The following is a 16,669-nucleotide window of genomic DNA, read 5'->3' on the forward strand; positions in this document are numbered from 1 at the left end:
AATAGAATGACTTCTTTGAACTGCTGAATATAAAAACTATCGATCGAGAATTTTATATCCATCAAAAATTAAGGCAAAATAAAGATATTTTCAGACAGAGAAAATATGGAAGAATTCTTCTCCAGTAGGCTTACATTAAAAGAAATATTCAAATTAGCCTAAAGAACTAAGGAAAATGGCACAATATAGAAACCCATTTCTACAGAGAAGATGAGAAAAACCAGAAAGGGTAAATATGTTGGTAATAAAAAAGTGATTTAAAAGGCATAAACATATATACGCATGTTAATTTTTTTTTTAATATAGTACTGATTATTGGTTTCAGAAAATAACCACTGCACCACCAGGGCTTCAAAATAAAAGTAGTAAAGTATTATTGGATTTATACTGTTAATGTTCATGTAGAATTAAAATATATAATAACAAGGCACAGAGGCCAAAAGTTTGGTAATTTCCATTTTTCTAAGGCTTTATGTTATTAATAAAAAGATAAACATTGTGATAATTTTAAAAAATGTTATACATAACTACATAGGGTCACTATGAGTCAGAATTGACTTAACAACAATGGGTTTTTTTGAAAAATCAATAGAGAAGATAAAATTGAATACTAAAAAAAAAATCCTCAATTTACTAAAAAGAACATAGCAAAGGAGGAACACAAGAACAAAGATTAGACAGGACAAATAGAAAACAAAAACCAAGACAAATTTTTAGAATGAGCAAAAGATGTGAACAAATACTTCAAAATGTAAGAAATACAAATGGTCAATAAGCACATGAAAAAGCACTTAATATCATTAGTCATGAGGGAAACGCAACTTAAAACTACAATGAGATAATACTACACAATCACTAGATTACCTAAAATAAGAAAGATTAACACCCTCAAAGGCTGACAAGAAGGTAGAGCAACTGGAACTCTCACATGTTGCTGGTGGAATTAAAAATAATTTGGAAGACTGTCATTTTCCTAAAAAGTCTAGTATACATATACCATGAGACCCAACAATTCCACTTCGAGATATTTACCCAAGAGAGATGAAAATATATGTCTACAAAAACCCTTGTGCACAATTATTCTTTCCTGTTTTATTCACAAAAGCTAAAAGTTTTTCTATGACTCACAGTCCAATGCCCTTCAAAATGCATCTTCGGAACAAATTCATAGCAATGTCAATTCAGATTTTCATTTAAATATCAGAACCAATATGAAACATGGCTTTCAATGTACCACTATGAACAATATCATCTTTAAGGAGAAATCTTACTCTCCGTGAAAAACCCAGAAGCCTACACACACACATACACACAAATGCTATTTCTAACTCTACCCACTCCCTGTTCTACCAATTCCACTCAAATTCTTCAAAAATAACTTCCTTTCCTTTTCTCTCTACACTAGTCTTAGTAGAACGCTCAAATGGCTCACCGTTGCTGACAAGGTAAAGCCACACAGACCCCTGGACATTCTGGCTTTACTTCATCTCCTGCACTATAACCAAATTAAGCTACCGTTACACTTTACACAAAAGAAAACAGTACAAATCCATTTAATTCCACAAACATTTGTTAGGAGTTTTTGCCTTATCAAATGCTTGAATGAAGGGTTTCTCAATAGCAACAACTACTAACTTTTTGAACTGGATAATTCTTCGTCAGGGAGACTATCCTGTGCACCGTAGGCTATTTAGCAATATCGATGGCCTCTACCCACTATATGCCTCTTCTCCCTTCACCCCCACCCAGTTATAACAATTAAAAATGAAAAACATCTCCAAACATTGCCAAATGTCCCCTTGGGCCAAAATCGAGAATTGCTCACATCTGAGAACCACTGATTTAAGGGATTTTCTCAAAATGTGTTCTCAAGACTTCCTGTGATTCCTTTTGCCTTGAGCCTCCCTTTCCCTGAGCTTCCAAACTCTCACCCAATCATCCAGATTCAATTTAAAAATTACTTCTTCAGTCAGCCTGCCTTAGTCATCTAGTGTTGCTATAACAGAAATATCACAAGTGGATGGCTTTAACAAAGAGAAATTTATTTTCTCAGTCTAGTAAGCTAGAAGTCCAAATTTAGGGCATCAGCTCCAGGGGAAGCCTCTCTCTCTGTTGGCTCTGGAGGAAGGTCCTTCTCTTCAATCTTCCCCTGGACTAGGAGATTCTCCATGAAGGAACCTCAAACACTGCTTTCTTGGTAGTGTGAGGTCCCCCAGCTCTCTGCTTGCGTCCCTTTACTGTTATCTCTTGCAAGATAAAAGGTGGTGCAAGCCACATGCCAGGGAAACTCCCTTTACATTGATCAGGGATGTGACCTGAGCAAAGGTGTTACATCCCACCCTAATCCTCTTTAACCATAGTCAGAGATTATGCTTTATAACACATAGGAAAATCACAAAACAGAGGTCAACCACACAATACTGGGAATCATGGCCTAACCAACTTGACACAGATTTTGGAGGAACACAATTCAATCCATAACACAGTCCGTCTTCTCCAATGCCTCTCAGCTCATAACATCTTAGACCTGTCTCTTAACTGTTATTTGTTTTTAAGCCCTCCTAAAAAAAAGAAAAAAAATGTTTTCTTTTTTTACTCTGTGAGTTCTTTTACGGTCAGGTCTTTCTATTTCTGATTTCCTCCTGAATCCCCAGGGCCAAACAACTGTTTTAGGTGCCTGGATGAGATGCACTATAAAATACTGACAAATATTAGTACCACTAAAGTGCCACGTAAACATTCTTATTCAGCCCAACTGCATGGACTTCTGGAAGCAATCCATTCTTAACTCACTCCTTTACTGACAAGTTACAGCACCATGCATATAGATATTGAATAAAATCACTGGAGTAAAAACACACCAAAGTATATAATGCTTCAGATACGTAGATGATTTCATCCTACCATCGTCATCATGAGAATATAAATGGGCGAATTGTAACAGTAAGAAGCATCTCGCCATCCTTTCAAGCGTAATGTACTGGGAGCTAGGCAAAAATCAACCGAATAAGAATATTTTAAATGTCAGATTAGTGAGAGCAAAATGGAAAGCATTTTCTTTAAGCAGTGCCTGAAACTGATGTGTGGGAGAACTTCACAGAATGGTAATTATTTATCAAGCAAATGTGTGGGGGTCACAGCATACTGTGGTATGTGGCAAGCATGCCAATGAAACTAAAAGCAGGTTATATAACAAAATTGTTGGGGCAGGAAGGGGGGTGAGATTTCACCCCTCAGGGGAGAAAGCTGCAGCTCCAGGCAGCCTACAGCTTGCCATGGAGAAAACAGCTATACGCAGTACTATGCCCCCAACCTAAAGTGAGTGACATAATCATTTCACAGCTCCTGGTATTTGAACTGTGGCTGGCATGAAAAAGTGAATGCTTATACTCATTTTAAGAGTCTTATTTTAGAAATGGTATTTCTTTATCTGCAGCTTATTTCAGCAAATATGTTCCTTTTTTAACATTCAATTGAGATAAAATTCACATACCATAAAATTCACTCATTTAAACTGTACAATGGTTTTTAACATTCACAGAGTTGTGCAACCATCGCCAAAATCAATTTTAGAACATTTCATCCCCTCATGAAGAAACCGCTGGACCCATTAGCAATCACTTCCCATTCCCCTCTAAACACCCAGTCGTAGGCAATCACTAATCTACTTTCTGTCTCTATAGATTTATCTAGTCTGGGCGTTACATATTAATGGAATCATACAATATGTGATCTTTTATAAATGGCTTCTCTGACTTAGCAATAGTGTTTTCAAGGTTCATCCATGTTGTAGCATGTATCAGCACTGCATTCCTCTTTACTGCCAAATAGTATCCCATTATATGGATAAAAAATACTTATCCATTCATTGGTTGATAGATATTTGGGTTGTTGCCACTTTTTGGCCTTTATGGTAACACATGTGAACATTCCATGTACAAGCTTTTGTGGACACGGGCTTTCGGGTTTTTTTAGGTATATACATAAAAAACTAAAACCAAACCCATCGAGTCAATTCTGACTCATAGCAACCCTACAGGACAGAGTAGAACTGCCCCATAGGGTTTCCAAGGAGCGCCTGGTGGATTCGAACTGTGAACCTTTTTGGTTAGCAGCCATAGCACTTAACCACTATGCCACCAGGGTTTCCATAGGAATGTAATTTCTGAGTCATATGCTAACTATGCTTATCTGAGCAACTGCCAAACTGCTTTCCAAAGTGCCTGTACTCTTGTGGAAATTCTCACCAGCAGTGTATAAAGGTCCCGAGTCATCCACATCCTTGCCAACACTTTTATTATCTGTCTTTTATTATAGCCATCCTAATGAGTGTGAATTAGTACCTCACTGTGGTTTTGGTTTGCATTTCCCTAATGGCTAAGGATGTTGTGCTTATTGGCCACTTGTCTATTTCTTTGGAGAGATGTCTATTCAGATCCTTTGCCGCCCATTTTTTTAATTGAGTTATTCGTCTTTTTTTGTTATTGTTGAGTGTGACAGTTCTTTACATATTCTAGATACAAGTCCCTTATCAGATATATGACTTGCAAATATTTTCTCCCATTCTGTGGGCTGCTTTTTCACTTCCTTGATGGTATTCTTAGTGCATATGTTCTTAAATGTTGCCTCGTAGTTAAGAAGATATTCGAAGTAACATTTTAGTGAATGGTGGGGGGAGGAAGTACACACCTACCGAAACATTCATAACCAAAGCAGTAATTGCTAGTCCCCCTTCCCCAACAGCCATTCTTCCCTTTATTCTCAGTAATAGATTTCCCCAGCATTAGAGCAGCTATAGATGCCCAGAAATAAAAGACTATTTCTCGGCCTCCCTTGCAACTACGTGTAACTGTATAACTCCATTCGAACCAATAGTATGTGAGCAAAAATGGTGTGTGCAGCTTCTGGAAAGTGTCTGGAAAGCCAGAGAATGTGCTCTATGGTAAATGAGAAAGCGCCTTTTGGAACTAAGGTGACTTTGAGAATGTAAACCACGCACAAGATAGAGCAGGAGTTGACGCTACTGAGCATTACATCAGCCCCAATCTATCTCTGGAGGTCCTGAAAAAAGGAAAAAATACACTTTCATATTGCTTAAGTCATCTTATTTTGGATTTTTCTGTTACATGCAATGAAACCTGATCCTAACTAATACAGAATTAAGTGAACACTCTTTATTTACATCTACACAGATCAAATGCAAGCCAGGGCTCAAGTTTATTAAGTACCAGGTACTGTCGCAATCCTACTTGGTTACTTTTCCAACACAGGAATTAAAAAAATAGCAAATAATGATACCAGGAAAGAAGATGAAATACATTTATATTTATAGTAAACATATACAATCAACTGTGAAATTGCTATACAAAGGTACCAAATAACAGTTTGGCACAGATTTCATCAGAAACCCATTTATAATACCCAAATAGTCCAAGATGGATATCTTAGTTATTCAGTGCTGCTATAACAAAAATACCACAGGTTGATGGCATTAACAAACAGATATTTATTTTCTCACAGTTTAGGAGGCTAAAAGTCCAAATTCAGGGTGCTGGCTTTAGGGGAAGGCTTTCTGTCTCTCTTGGCTCTGGATGAAGATCCTTGTCTCTGAGCTTCTCCTCTGGGGCAATCTTCATGTGGCTTAGCATCTCTCCACCCTCATCTCTGCTTCTTTTGCTTTCTTTTTAATCTTTTATATCTCAAAAGAGACTGACTCAAGATATACCCTAATCCTGCCACATTAACATAATAAACCTAATCCTTATTGACATAATTTAATCCTGCCCTATTACCATAACAAACACAACTCATTTACACATGGACAATTGATTGACAGCTGCTTGGTTGAATCTAATCTCAGTTCTGCCACTTCTGAGTAAGGATTCAATTTCATTCAATCCAGCACAAATTTGGTGAATGCCATGTATAAAGCATTGCATTTGGTATTATAGTACATATGCTACGGAAGACAGGGTTCCTACCCTCATGAAATTCATCATCTAATATAAAGTTATTGTTGTTAGTTACCATCGAGTCAGTTCCAACTCACAGCGACCCTATGCACAACAGAATGAAACACTGCCCGGTCCTGCGCCATCCTCACAATCATTGTTATGCTTGAGCTCATTGTTGCAGCCACTGTGCCAATCCACCTTGTTGAGGGTCTTCTTCTTTTCCGCTGACTCTGTACTCTGCCAAGCATGATGTCCTTCTCCAGGAACGGATCCCTCCTGACATGTCTAAAGTATGTAAGACGCAGTCTCGCCATCCTTGCTTCTAGGCAGCATTCTGGTTGTACTTCTTCCAAGACAGATTTGTTCATTTCTTTTGGCAGTCCATGGTATGTTCACGATTCTTCACCAGCAACACAATTCAAAGGTGTCAATTCTTCTTCGGTCTTCCTTATTCACTGTCCAGCTTTCACATGCAAATGATGCAATTGAAAATACCATGGCTTGGGTCAGGTGCACCTTAGTCTTCAAGGTAACATCTTTACTTTTCAATACTTTAAAGAGGTCCTTTGCAGCAGATCTGCCCAATGCAATGCGTCGTTTGATTTCTTGACTGCTGCTTCCACGGGTGTTGATTGTGGATCCAAGTAAAATGAAATCCTTGACAACTTCAATTTTTTCTCTGTTTATCATGATGTTACTCATTGGTCCAGTTGTGAGGATTTTTGTTTTCTTTATGTTGAGGTACAATCCATATTGAAGGCTGTGGTCTTTGATCTTGTAAAATCTAATGTAATAGACAAGAAATAAATAACTTACAATTCCTGGTAGTATACTTGGCCAGAAATTGGTGAAACAGGTAAGAGAACAGCCTACCTCATTCAAAAATCTCACTAACTACTGTCTTCAAAGCCCCAGAATAGAGCTACAGACCTCAGAGTACACTCACTTCCCCTCCAGATTTTGCTGCATGAGTAGGAGGCTACCAGCAACATTGACAGTGAGGATGGTGGAGACCTAAGGGCCCCCCCAAACACTATTTATTGATAATATCAAACCTGAGTAGATAGTTCCTTGCTTAGAAACGAGGAAATAAAACAAAGACCAGAGGAGTCTTAAATTCAAATGAAAAGCACTTGATCCTGAAGACTCAAAGAGACACAGGCATCAAGAAAATCATTTCTGGAGTTAACCAAATAGCTCTAGAAAAAGCTATTTGGTTAACGTACTACCATTGAAAAAATAAAGATTTATAGAATCTTAGTAGTAAAACTGTTAAGGCAGAATGAATATATCTACGTAAAATCCTTTGTTGTTGTTAGATGCCTTCGAGTCAGTTCTGACTCATAGTGACTCTATGTACAACAGAATGAAGCGCTGCTCATTCCTATGCCATCAACAAAATAGTTGTTATCTTTTGCCCATTGTTGCAACCACTGTGTCAGTCCATCTCCTTTAGGGTCTTCCTCTTTTTTGCTGATGCTCTATGTAACCAAACATCATGTCCTTCTCCATGGACTGGTCCCTCCTGATAACATTTCCAAAGTACATGAGACAAAGTCTTGTTTGCTATCCTTGTTTCTGGGGAGCATTCTGGCTGTACTTCTTCCAAGACAGATTTGTCCATTCTTCTGGCAGTCCATGGTATAGTCAATATTCTTCTCCAACACCATAATCCAAAGGCATCAATTCTTCTTTGGTCTTCGTTATTCGTTGTCTAGCTTTCCCATGCACATGAGGCAATGGAAAATACCATGGCTTGGGTCAGTCGCACCTTAGTCCTTAAAGTGTTATCTTTGCCTTTTAACACTTTAAAGAGGTCTTTTGCAGCAGATTTGTCTAACGCAATACGTCCTTTGATTTCTTGACTGCTGCGTCCGTGAGCCTTGATTGTGGATCCAAGAAAAATGAAATTCTTGACAACTTCAGTCTTTTCTCTGTTTATCGTGATGTTGCTTATTGGTCCAGTTGTGAAGACTTCTGTTTCCTTCATGTTGAGGTATAATCCAAACTGAAGGCTATAGTCTTCGATCTTCATCAGTAAGTGCTTCAAGTCCTCTTTGCTTTCAGGAAGCAATGCTGTATCATCTTCATATCATAGATTGTTAATGAGTCTTCCTCCAATGCTGATGCTATATTCTTCTTGATATAGCCCAGCTCCTCAGATTATTTGCTCAGCATACAGAATGAATAAGTATGGTAAAATGATATAACCCTGACACACACCTTTCCTGATTCTAAATCATACACTATCCCCTTGTTCTGTTCTAACAATTTCCTCCTGGTCTATGTACAGGTTCTGCATGAGCACAATTAAATGTTCTGGAATTCCCGTTTATTGTAATGTTATCCATAATTTGTTATGATTCACACAGTCTAATGCCTTTGCATGATCAATAAAACACAGGCAAATTATCTTTCCGGTATTCTCTGCTTTCAGCCAAGATCCATCTGACATCAGCAATGATATCCCTTGTAACACCTTCTCTTCTGAATCTGGCTTGAATTTCTAGTAGTTGCCTGTAGATGTACTGCTGCAATTGTTTTTGAATTATCTTCAGCAAAATTTTACTTGCATGTAATATTAATGATATTGTTCGATAATTTCCACATTCTGTTGGTCACCTTTCTTTGGAATGAGCACAAACACAGATCTTTTCCAGTTGGCTGGTCCGGTAGCTATCTTCCAAATTTCTTGGCATAGACAAATGAGTGCTTCCAGTATTGCATTCATTTGTTGAAACATCTCAACTGGTATTCCCAATGCCTTCAGTGCAGCTTGGACTTCTTCCTTCAATACCACTGGGTCTTGATTATATACTGCCTCCTGCAATGGCTGAACATTGGCCAATTCTTTTTGGTACAGTGACTCTGTATTCCTTCTATCTTCTTTTGATGCTTCCTGCATTGTTCAATTTTTTTGCTAATAGAAACCTTCAATACTGCAACTAGAGATTTGAATTTTTTTTTCAGCTCTTTAAGCTAAAGGTAACCATACATAAAACTAAATTTTTGTTTGTTTTTACTGTCTGTAATCTTTTTTTGCTTTTGTGCTTTAGGTGAAAGTTTACAGCTCAAGTTAGTTTCTCATACAAAAATTTATACACACATTGTTAAGGGACCCCTAGTTGCAATCTCTATAATGTAACAGCACACTCCCCTGTTCTACCCTGGGTTTCCCGTATCTATTCAACCAGCTGCTGTCCATTTCTGCCTTCTCATTCCCCCTCCAGACAGGAGCTGCCCATTTTATCTACTTGAACTAAGAAACACACTCTTCACAAGTATTATTTTATGTTTTATAATCCCATCTAATCCTTATCTGAAAGCTTGGCTTCAGGAATGGTTTTAGATCTGGGCAGCCAGAAAGTCCATAGGCCATGTCTTCTGGGGTTCCTCCAGTCTCAGTCAGACCATTAAGTCTGGTCTTTTTACTAGAATTTGAGTTCTGCACCCCACTTTTCTCCTGCTCTGTCAGGGGCTCTCTGTTGTGTTCCCTGTTCAGGCAGTCATTGACGGTAGCCGGGCACCATCTAGTTCTTCTGGTCTCAGGCTGATGGAGTCTCTTTTTGTCTCTTGCACAATATTTTCTTAATAAACCTTGTTATACCAGCTGACCTAGATGTCCCCCAAAACCATAGCCCCCCAGGCCCCCACCCCTGCTACTCTGTCCCTTGAAGTGTTTGGTTGTATTCAGGAAACTTCTTAGTTTTGGGTTTAGTCCAGTTGTGCTGACTTCCCCGTATTGTGTGTTGTCCTTCCCTTTACCTAATTCTTGTCTAATCTTGTTATCTAGTTAAACAATTCCCCTCTCCCTCCCTCCCCACCCATGTAACCATCAAAAAATGTTATCTTCTGTGTTTAAACCTTTTCTTGAGTTCTTACAATAGTGGTCTTATACAATATTTGTCCTTTTGTGACTGACTAATTTCACTCAGCATGATGCCTTCCAGATTCACGCATGTTATGAGATGCTTCGAGGATTCATCATTGTTCTTTGATGTTGCGTAGTATTCCATCCTGTGACTTTACCATAATTTTGTTTGTCCATTCCTCTGTTTCCATCTTTTTGCTATTGTGAACAGTGCTGCAATGAATATGGGTGTGCATGTATCTATTCGTGTGATGGCTCTTATTTCTCTAGGATATATTCCAAGGAGTCAGATTGCTGGATCATATGGTATTTCTATTTCTAGCTTTTTAAGGAAGTGCCAAATCAATTTTCAAAGTGGCTGTACCATTTTACATTCCTACCTGCAGTGTATAAGTGGTTCCAGTCTCTCCACAACCTCTCCAAAATTTATTATTTTGTGTTTTTTAGATTAATGCTAGCCTTGTTGGGGTGACATGGTATCTCACTGTAGCTTTGCTTTGCATTTCTCTAATGGCTAATGATCGTGAGTACTTCCTCATGGATCTGTTAGATGCCTGAAAGTCTTTTTTGGTGAAGTACCTGTTCATATCCTTTGCCCATTTTTTAATTTATTTGTCTTTTGTTGAGGTGTTGCAGTATCTTGTACATTTTAGAAATTTGATCCTTATTGGATATGTCATAGCCAAAATTTTTTTGCCAGTCTGTAGGTTGCCTTCTTATGTTTTTGGTGAAATCTTTTGATGAGCATAAGTGTTTCATTTTTAGGAGCTCCCAGTTATCTAGTTTCTCTTCTGGTGTTTATGCATTGTTAGTTATGTTTTGTATTCTGTTTATGCATGTATTAGGGCTCTGAACGTTGTCCCTATTTTTTTCTTCCATGATCTTTATCATTTTAGATTTTATATTTAGGTCTTTGATCCATTTTGAGTTAGTTTTTCTACATGGTGTGAGATATAGGTCCTGCTTCATTTTTTTTTTTTTTTCCAGATGGGTATTCAGTTATACCAGCACCATTTGTTAAAGAGAGTGTTTTTCCCCATTTAACAGACTTTGGGCCTTTGTCAAATATCAGCTGATCACAGGTGGATGGATTTATATCTGGGTTCTCAATTCTGTTCCATTGGTCTAAATATCTGTTGTCCCAGCACCAGGCTGTTTTGACTACCATAGCGTTATAATAGATTCTCAAATCAGGTAGTGTGAGCCCTCTCACTTTGTTCTTCTTCTTCATTAATGCTTTACTTATCCAAGGCCTCTTCCCTTTCCATATGAAGTTGGATTTGTTTCTCCATCTCCTTAAAAAATGTCGCTGGAATTTCAATTGGGATTGCACTGTATCTGCAGATTGCTTTGGATAGAACTGACATTTTCACAATGTTGAGTCTTCCTTTCGATGTGAAAGGTATGTTTTTCCACTTACGTAGGACTCATTCAGTTTCTCGCAGTAGCATCTTATACTTTTCTTTGTATATGCCTTTTACATCTCTGGTTAGATTTATTCCTAGGTATTTCATCTTCTTGGGAGCTACTGTAAAAGGTATTGATTTGGTGATTTCCTCTTTGAAGTTCTCTTTGTTGGTGTAGAAGAATCCAACTGATTTTTGTATGTTCATCTTGTATCCTGATGCTCTACTTAACTCTTCTATTAGTTCCAGTAGTTTTCTTGTGGATTCTTTGGGGTTTTCTGCATATAAGATCATATCATCTGCAAAAAAGGGATACTTATACTTCTTCCTTACTAATTTAGATGTGCTTTCTTTCTTTTCCTTGCCTTATTTTTCTGGTTAGGAACTCCAACACAATGTTGAATAAGAGTGGTAATAAAGGGCATCCTTGTCTGGTTCCCGTTCTCAAGGGCAATGCTTTCAGACTCTCTCCATTTAGGATGACGTTGGCTTTGTATAAATGTGCTTTGTTACACTGAGGATTTTCTCTTCTATTCCTATTTTGCTGAGACTTTTTATTGAATGAGTGTTGGACTTTGTCAAATACCTTTTCTGCATCAATTAACAAGATCATGTGGTTCTTATCTTTTGTTTTATTTACATGATAGATTACATTGATTGTTTTTCTAATGTTGAACCATCCCTGCATACCTGATATGAATCCCACTTGGTCCGGGTGAACTTTTTTTTGATATGTTGTTGAGTTCTATTGGCTAGAATGTTGTTGAGGCTTTTCGCATCTATGTTCATGACGGATACTGGTTTGTAATTTTCTTTTTTTGTGGTGTCTTTACCTGGTTTACAGGTTCGCTATGAGTCAGAATCGACTCGACGGCACTGGGTTTTGTTTTACCTGGTTTTGGTATCTGGGTTATGCTGGCTTCATAGAATGAGTTCAGGAATGTTCCATCTTTTTCAATGGCCTAAAATACCTTCAGTATTACTGGTGTTACCTCTTCTCTGAAAGTTTGGTAGAATTCTCCAGTGAAGCCATCAGGGCCAGGGTTTTTGTTTTTTGAGATTTTTAATTACTTCTTCAATCTCTTCTTTTGTTATAGGTTTATTTAGTTTTTCTACCTCAGTTTGTGTTAGTTTAGATAGCTAGTGTGTTTCTAGAAATTTTTCCATTTCCTTTAGGTTTTCAAGTTTGTTGGAGTAGTTTTTCATAGTATTCTGTTATGATTCTTTTAATTTCAGTTGGGCCTGGTGTGATATTGCCCATCTCATTTCTTAGTTGTTCGAGTTGCAGTGTTAATGTTCTGATTTTGGCCCTTTCTCCTTTTTGAACGTGTGTGTTTATTGCTATAAACTGACCTCTTAGCATTGCTTTTGCTGTGTACCAAAGGTTCTGGTAGGATGTCTTTTCATTTTCACTGGATTCTGTGAATTTTATTCAATCCTTGATTTCTTCTATAACCCAGTAGATTTTAAGCAAAGTGCTATTCAGTTTCCATGTATTTGATTTTTTTTTTTTTCCTTGCCTTTTCTGTTATTGATTTCTACTTTTATGGCTTTATGGTCAGTAAAGATGTTTTGTAATATTTCAATGTTTTGTATTCTGTTAAGTCTTGCTTTGTGGCCTATTATGTGGTCTATTCTGGAAAATGTTCCATGTGCGTTTGAAAACAAAGTATACTTGGCTGATGTTGGGTGGAGCGTTTTGTACATGTCTATGAGATCAAGTTGGCTGACTGTGGCATTTAAATTTTCCGTGTCTTTATTGAGCTTCTTTCTGGATGTTCTGTCCTTCACCAAAAGTGGTGCGTTGAAGCCTCCTACTATTACTGTGGAGCTTTCTATTTCTCTTTTCAATGCTCTTAGTTTGTTTTATGTATTTAGGAGCCCTGTCATTGGGTGCATAAATATTTATTATGGTTATATCCTCCTAGTGTACTGACCCTGTAATCATTATATAATGTCCTTCCTTATCAATTGTGGCAGATTTTGATTTTAAGTTTATTTTGTCAGAGATTAATCTTGCCACTCCTGTTATTTTTTGATTGTTGTTTGATATATTTTTTCCATTCTTTGAGTTTTAGTTTCTGTCTTTGAGTCTATGGTGTGTCTCCTGAAGGCACCATATAGATGATGTTTTTTTAATCCATTCTGCCACTCTCTGTCTCTTTATTAGTGCATTTAGTCCATTTACATTCAGCATAATTATAGACAGGTGTGAGTTTAGTGCTGCCATTTTGATGTCTTTTTTCTGTGTTGTTGACAGTTTCTTTGTTCCTCTTGATTTTCTGTGCTGAGTCATTTTTCTTTATGCATTTTCTTTTCACTTTTTTCATTGCTGTTGATTTTGTATTTGCTGAGTCTTTATATTTTTCTTTTTTATTTTGATGTGTAGAATTGTTAGTTTCCTTTGTAGTTACCTTAATATTTACTGCTTTTTTCTAAGTTTAAACCAATCTTTTATTTCTTGATATCACCTTGACTTCCTCTCCATATGAAAGTTCTATGACTACATTATTTACTCCCTCTTTTTTGTTTTAATGTTGTCATCTTTTACATACTCTTATTGACATCTCTATTTACATAAAACTAAAATTTAAGAAGTAATGGCTGAAAATGGAGAAGGCCAAGAGATTTGGGAAGAACCCGTATAGTTCACTGTCATTGAAAGTCAAAGAACAGGAGAGTTTCAGGGGGCAGAAGGTAAATACCAAGTCAAATACTGCCTGTAGCAACCAAGTGCTACACCCAGTTTCCTACTGGCTTTCTCTCTTGAATGACACATAGCAATCTAAATCAACATGACCAAAACTGAATTCACTATTTTCCTCCATTCTTATTTCTCCTTTGTTTGCCAGCCTTAGTAAATGGCACTGTGATGGTTAATGTTATGTGCCAACTTGGCTAGGATATGATTGTCAATGGTTTGGCAGATACTATGTAATCACCTTCCATTTTATGATCAGATGTGAACAGCAAATCAGTTGAAAGAGGTGTTTCCTTGGGTGTGTGGCCAGTATATACATGGATGCTCTGGCAAAGCTTGCTGCTCTCTCTTTCTCTCTTTCTCGACTCTGCATTCCTCTTGTCTGATCTCCAGTTCTTGGAATGTAAGCCTGAAAAGTCTCCAGCCTGTCAGTCGTGAATGTAGGTGTCAGATCTTCTGTATGCCTTTCTTTCAGCATCTAAACTAGATTTGGTCTCCTGCCAGAAAGCTCTAGATCTCAATAGAAGTAAATTAGAGACTTTCCAAAAAGGAAGTTATGACAGTTAATGTTATGTGACAACTTGGCTAGTAGGCTATGATTCTCAGTGGTTTTGCAGACATTGGACTGATTGCTCCTCCATAGTGCAATATAACATGAATCACCTCCATGATGAGATCTGATATAATGTAAGCACCTCCATGATGAGATCTGATATAATGTAAGCACCCCCATGAAAAGATCTGCTATGAGCAGCTGATCAACTGAAAACAGAGTTTCCTTTGGGGCACGGCCTACCTCTGGTATATAAATGGATATTCCAGCAAGGCTCACTCTCACTTTGGAGCCTGCATGTTCTCACTTTGCAGCCTGGCTCATGTTCTTGAGACATGAGCCAGCAGCCTGCCACCTGATCTGTAGATTTTGGGATTCTCCAGCTCCCCAGCCCTATGAGCCAGCAGCCTGCTATCTGTCCTGCTGATTTGGGGTTTATCAGTCCCTGCAACCATATGAGTTAGGAGAAGCCTCCAGCCTGATGCCTGACCCATGGATTTTGGGACTTGCCAGACTTCTCAACTGTGAGAGCCGTTTCCTTGAATTAAATCTCTTTTTTTTTTTTTTATACATATGTGTTTCACTAGTTTTGCTCCTCTAGAGAACCTAGCTTAAGACAAATGGGTAGGAATCCAGGCCTTCTGCCCGACTCCTTCTTCTTTTTTTTTTTTTAATGTATGTATTGATGTAAAATTATATTTGAAAAGAGGGTTTCCCTGTAGTTTGAAAACAACTAGAGTAGGTCAGCTCAAAGGACTTCCCAGTTCTGTGTCTCCTCATATAATGTGTTATCTTTTTTATATGAAATAGCCCTACAGCAATCATTCTCTGTGTGTTTGGGGGAGGGGGTGGTGTTATAATCCAAATTCAACAAGATCAAGGACTCACAGAAAACATGTGGTTAGGGAAAACAGTACGAATTACATTAAAACAATATATGGAATTATTTGAAACACCATGTTCCAAAACAAATCAGATTCACCTCATTCAAACATTTTCTGGTAGATAATCTTGCTGACTAACCTATTTGTTTAGGAAGCGTCTCAATCACACTCTAATAAGATGAAGTTTATAGCACAGTGGTTGAAAACTGGGATCTAGAGGCAAGATGCACGGGTTCAAATTTTAGTTCTTTCACTTGCTAGCTATGTGACCTTGGGCGAATGTCTTAAGTACTCTGTGCCTCAGTTCCTCATCATAAAATGGGAATGATAATATCTACCTGATAGGGCTGAGGTGAGAATTAAATCAGATAAAACACAGAAGAATTTAGAACAGTGTCTGACACTTAGAACTCAATAAATACATACATATGCATCCTCAAGTTTTATTATATTAACTGAATTGTATCTTAAAGGTTTTGAAACAGTCCTCCTTACTGGCTTGAAATGTAACATTTTTTTACATTGAAATTCTCCTTGTTTAATTTTTTTTTTCCCAATCTATGAAAAATGCTAATAATAAACTGCCTGTCCTTGTCCAGCAGCACCGAATTATCATGGTGCTCAAGGGCACATTTTTATGTACCCGGTCTTCAGTTCATTTACTGGGAAGTGAAACACAGGTCACCTCTCTCTGTACTACCTCCCACAGGCTCGGCTAAGTGAAGAGGAAGCATTAATTGTTTTTGTATTTGTGAGTTCTAACCTGAACTGAATTTTTTTTTTTTTAATTCCACATTGTAAACTTTTATTATGCAAACATACAAGAGCCTAATCTAAAAACCATTCTTGCCAAAACCACAGCTGGCAAGGCATCACCGCATGGTCAGCAGTTAAAAAGGAAATATGCTATGAGGACCGTAATTTTCCTTAGTGCTACGGAGGACACAGAAACAAATGCCAAACAAGTCATAATATTGACAGACCTAGGTTTTTCTGTCTTTTACAACCTCCTCTCAGGCAAAAACTCTTTTATAATTAAATAAGTAAAAGTTACACACACACACACACACAAATAACTAACCCAAAACCCAATACAAATAACTAGTCTTTGAATAAACAGAGTTTGCCTACGACCTCCATCACATAGAGCATATCATACGCAAAAAAAAAAAAAAGATCGTTTTGTATGAATAGCTACCACCATCCTTTTTAACATTATCACCCACTTCCTCACTCTCACTCATTATAATCTTTTAGTGACACAAATTATGCTTGGGTCAACAAAGGTCATTTTTAAACT

At 37.6% G+C, this 16,669-nt stretch overlaps 1 protein-coding gene across 2 annotated transcripts in view; it reads right to left on the reverse strand.

The window, feature by feature from the left end:
• ARHGAP10 (Rho GTPase activating protein 10) overlaps positions 1 to 16,669 on the reverse strand; it is a 367,040-nt gene that overhangs the window by 185,467 nt on the left and 164,904 nt on the right. The window lies entirely within an intron of this gene.

Source organism: Elephas maximus, chromosome 13 (genome assembly GCF_024166365.1).
Source record: "Elephas maximus indicus isolate mEleMax1 chromosome 13, mEleMax1 primary haplotype, whole genome shotgun sequence".
Lineage (NCBI taxonomy): Eukaryota > Metazoa > Chordata > Mammalia > Proboscidea > Elephantidae > Elephas > Elephas maximus.